The following is a 5,130-nucleotide window of genomic DNA, read 5'->3' on the forward strand; positions in this document are numbered from 1 at the left end:
TGTCCGGCCCCTTTCCTGCCTCCCCACCGCACTCCACCCTCACCAGCTCTCCTCAGCTACTCATTTGCACCCAGATCTCAGGCACTAGCAACCCCTCAGCATGGGAGCCTTCCAGAGCACCCTGCCTCGCACTGGATGTCAAACCTAAAACCTCCCTGCCCTACAGTAAAGCAACCATTGAGCTCCTACTGTTTGCCAGGCACGTTCCTATCCAGCCACATCTAAACTATGTGGCCTCGGGCAAGTCCCTTAATCTCCCACTCTGTGCCTCAGTTTCCTTATCTGTAATGAGACTAATGAGTTAATGTTTGCAAAGGGTTTAGAAGAAGAGTGTATGGCATGTTGTAAGCTCTACTTATCAAATTAAATTCATTCATTTAAACAAAGTTTAAAATCTTTATAACAACTTTTCAAGGTAAAGATTACCAACTCTGTTTCACTCTTTGGTAATCAGGGCTCATAAAGAATTGCTTTTATTAGTTCATTTATTCAACAGGCATATTTTGAGCACCTACTATATGCCAGGCCAAGGCTCTCTACTGTGTACATTATCCCACTTAATCCTCACGGCTCGTGAGGAGGCATTAGTGACCCCCAACGTTTCCAGACACCCCCTGAGGGCAGCACTACCCCGGTTGACACACATAACTGTTCATTGTCTGTCTCCCCACCAGCACATGATCACCTGGGAGCAGAGATCTATATTTTGTCACTGCCGTATTTCCGCCCATGGCTCAGATTAAGTGTCCAGTAAATAACTGCTGAGAGAAGGAATAAAAGTATCTCTAATTTACACATGACAAAATTGAAATTCAGAGAAATGAGTGATTTGCCCAAGATCACACAGCTGCTCATTGGCAGAGCTAAACCTGTCCTACATCTGACCAACTCAAGGCGCCCATGTTCTTCCCATGCCACTGATCCTCCCCATGTAGAGGCCCATTCATGGGGAGAAAGAAGAGGTCTGGGCCTGGTACAAACTCAGGGCAGAGAGTTGTAGATGCCTAGAGCAGCAGAGCTGGGAGCCAGGACTGTCATCACTGAGAGCTCTGGTCCCTCCTGTCTCTAACCTGCACCTGTGTTTCCCCTCAGGCCACTGGCAGTCCTGGTTGGGGGAGCAACATTCCCTCATCAGGTCCCCCATCAGTCGGGCCAGCCAGACACAGAAAGTCCAGACACAGAGGGTGCCACGCTCAGCCTCCAGGGCCTCCTGACTGCACGCAGGCTCACAAGGAGCTCAAAGCAAGACGGAAGGGCTCAGAAAGCAGGAGGGACAGAGAAGCTTGAGAAGGGTGAGCCAGGGCTTTGGGCCATCAGAGTTTGAGGGGATTTCAGAGAGCAAGTCCAAATCCCTCTTACTACCATTTTCTGATTGAGGAAACTGAGGCCCAGGGAAGGCAGAAAGAAGAGACAGAGCCTCACATTCACTGAGTGTCCACCATGTACCAGGTGGAGTGCCTGGCTCTTTCACGTTTGTTATAATAGCATCTGTGCCCCCCACAGGAGATTGCGGACACCTCCAAAGTCAGAGTCCTCAAGACCCAGCAGAAAGTCTGCATACAAACAGGTGTTTGTAAATGTTTGCTGAATGCTTGAATGAAGGAGTTATTTAGTCAGCAGAATAATCTGGTGAGGTAGGAATTACTATGCCATTGAGAAAACTAAGGCTCAGAAAGGAGGGAATTGACAACAGCATCAAAAACTGCTGTTCAGAAAAATGATCTCTGAACACCAGGGACCTTATCAAGAGCAAAGTGGGGTCGGGGTACCAGACGGCAGGGGGTTGAGGAGTGAAGGGAAGTATGAAAGAAGGCACTCCAAATTGTAAGCAGCTCTTCAAGGAGAGACTGAAACATGTCAGAGATAGAGAGAGATTGAGAGAATGAATTCTTCTCTGGACTAACGTGGAGGTAGGGCAAGCTACTGCTTTGTTTTTTTGAGTTAACAAGGGGGAAATTTGAACAGACTTCAGGGCTAGTTGGATGCAGTCAGCAGAGACGTTCTGGAGATTTCCTGGAGCCCTTTATCTGGAGGTTAGGGGGCAGCTCCCTAAAGGTGGTCGCTGAGTTGGACACGAAGGTTCACTACCCTTTAGAGGGGGCAGAGGAAGGGAATAATGCACATGGAGATCCCACTGTGAGCCAGGCATAGCCCTGGACACTTTACTTACACAATCTCCTTAATTCCTCAAAGCAGCTCTGGGAGGAAAGGAAGTCCCACCTTCGTTTTATAGAAGAGCAGTAGCTACGCCTATGGTCATGTGCTTTCCACAGCTCATTCATTCATTCAACAGATGCCACTTCAACACTCGCTGGTCAGGCGTTGCACTAGACGGGTGGGGGGGGGGTGGGGTAGGACCGGACATGCTGTGGAGCCTTGCCCTCGTGCAAGAACAGCACTTTCTCCACCAGCTGCTTTAACTCTTGAGCATCCTTTTCTTTGCCTACAAAATGGGGGAGCTACTGCTCTCTGAAGATTGTGAGAAATAAGTGAGATAGCTTAGCGGACACGGTTGATGTGCTACCTCTACCACCCTGCCCAGTCTGAGGAACCTACAGAAAGCTCCTCCGTGCACCTGGCTTCCTGCCTCTCTCTGCCTGAGGGCTTCTCTGGCTGCCAGGCACTGAGGCAGCCCTGGGAGACCACAAGTGCAGGGAGGTGGTACACTGGGAGCAACCCTCAGGCCCTGAGGGACAACGGGTGTTGGTGGATAAATTCCCTTTGGTGGGATGATTCTGAGGGGCCATTCTTCCACCTTTTCGCAGGACCCCCAACTGATGAGCTCCAGCCCCACCCTGGGGTAACTAGTCCATTCAACATATGCGCTGCTGGCTGTCCTCTCACTCCCTCACCATGCTTCCTTAAATCTCCTCCCATGTAAACTTCTTGGGCTGAAATCTGTGCTCAGAGTCAGCTGTGTAGCAAACCCAGCCTGGAACAGATGACGAAAACCTGGCGCTCGGCAGACATTCAGCAAATGTCGTTTGCCTCCATGCTCACTTTCACTTTTACAGAATCAGATGTCTTTGAAAATACAGTCGTGACTCCAAGTGAACCACCAGTGGCCCATCGGCATCATCCAGGAGCAGGTGTGGGCCAGTGCCTGGGGTGCAGGAAGCGGGAGGGGCATCAGGGCACAGAGCCTCGGGCACTTATTGTTAGAAGCCAGATTAATCTCTGCACAGCACTATATAGTTATAAAGCTATTTTTATGCCTTCTAGGTTCTGTATTCCATTTTCCATCTCAATGTCCCAAATTGCATGCTCCAACTCAGGGTTCTATGTTCAACACATTAGGCTTCAAGCCTGAATTCTATGTTCCTTGTTACAAACACACCCGCCATCACCTCCTCCCTCTCCTCCTTCCAGATTCCCCTGTGGTCAACCAGCCTAGAGGTGAAGTTCCCTCGCATCCAGGTGGAGGAGCTGATGCAGACTCACCTGCTCTTCAAGCTGGCCAGTGTGGCCTTCTATCCAGCCCAGTGTGCCCACCTGTCGGCAGTGCTGAGTGCTGAGATCTGGGATCTGGTCAAGACTGTTATCCAACCCCGTTACAGGCTAGCGCGTGCTCTGTCAACATCAGGACCAAGAGGCAGGATGACGTAGTGGTCTCTAGCCAGAGCCTATAGAACCTGCACACAGACAGCTTTGCCACCTCCAAGTATGTGAACCCCACACTCTTCTGGGTGGCACTGTCTATTTGGAGTGAGCCCTGTGGGATGAGAGGTCTGGGACCCACGTGGGGCCCCGTACTAGAGGCTGGCCCTAAAAATTTCACCCCCTGCACATCAGTCGATTACTTGTCAAAGCAATGCCCACCCAGGCAAGGCCGGCAGCTTTTACAACTCATGGTCAAAAGAAAATGAGTACGATGCACCTACATTTATGCCTCCTCAGACCACACACACCGTTGAATGTCTTTGCCTCTGGCTGGAATCATGTCAGCCTTGTGCGGCTCCCAGCTGGCTGTACAGATCAGAAGCTCTCAGGGGCAGTTATCTATGTCTTTGATTCATAAAAAATGGGAGATAAATGAATAATGACTTAATCCATGCAATTTGGGATCAAAATCTTCCAAAGCATGGGAAAAATAACAAATGGGAGTTCTTGATAGTGAAAAATTTGAGAACAGGTGCTGTCCTCAGGCCTGTCATAAGCCAGGCACCACTGGGAAGGGCCTCCAGGGAGAGAAGTGGACTGGTTTCTCATGCCCATTCCGTATCAGCCGCTGTGCCTGGGCATCACACGTTTTCCTCACCCTCACACAACCCTGGAGACATGCTACCATCCCCATTTTGTAGATGAGTAAACTGAGGCTCAGATAGGCCGAGTAACTTGCCCTGGCTACTTGACAGAATCGGCAAAGAGATCTCAACCTAGGTCATTTCAAAAGAAACAAAATAAAGCAAAAAAAAAAAAAAGAAGAAGAAGAAAAAAGGAGTCCCAAACTGTGGTGTCTAGAAAGTGTCTCTGGTTTGAGTTTATGGGGAAAAGAAAAAGGAAAGTAGAGGAAACAGCATGTAAGCTAGGAGTGCTGCGAATTGTTTACAACTATTACTGTTGTATCCAGAGCAGGGCTGGCACATAGCAGGTGCTCACACATCATTTCAAATGAGAGACCTGTAGGCATAAAGGGGCATAGCCTACCCTGAGGCCGGGGAGAAGCAATGAATATTTTCAAGGTATTAGTTTCTGAAGCACTTTGAGTAGGCATATTTAAACTTATTTTTTTAATTATCGAACTATTTCAAACACACAAAAAAGGTAGAATAAAGCAGAATAATGAACTCATCACTCAGATTCACCAATGTTCACATTTTGCCATATTTATTTCAAATATTTTTATAATAAAGCGACACAGATAAAAGCCCCCACCTCACCCTATCTTATCCCCTTCCCTCTATCCCCAGAGGTTCCTTGAAGTTGGTGGATTTCCTTCCTGAGCATTTGGCATTATTCTGTGTTTTTAAACTCTCCAAATATGGGTATCTCACTACACCTTCCATGTTAGAAATTGCTTTTGCTCAATTATTATGTTTTTAGGATTTAGTCTATGTTGATACATGTAGACCTGGTTCATTCATTTTAACTGGTGTATGGTATTTCACTGCATGAATCTCTATAGAACAG

The sequence above is a fragment of the Rousettus aegyptiacus genome, unplaced genomic scaffold (genome assembly GCF_014176215.1).
Source record: "Rousettus aegyptiacus isolate mRouAeg1 unplaced genomic scaffold, mRouAeg1.p scaffold_m13_p_1, whole genome shotgun sequence".
In the NCBI taxonomy this organism is placed as follows: domain Eukaryota; kingdom Metazoa; phylum Chordata; class Mammalia; order Chiroptera; family Pteropodidae; genus Rousettus; species Rousettus aegyptiacus.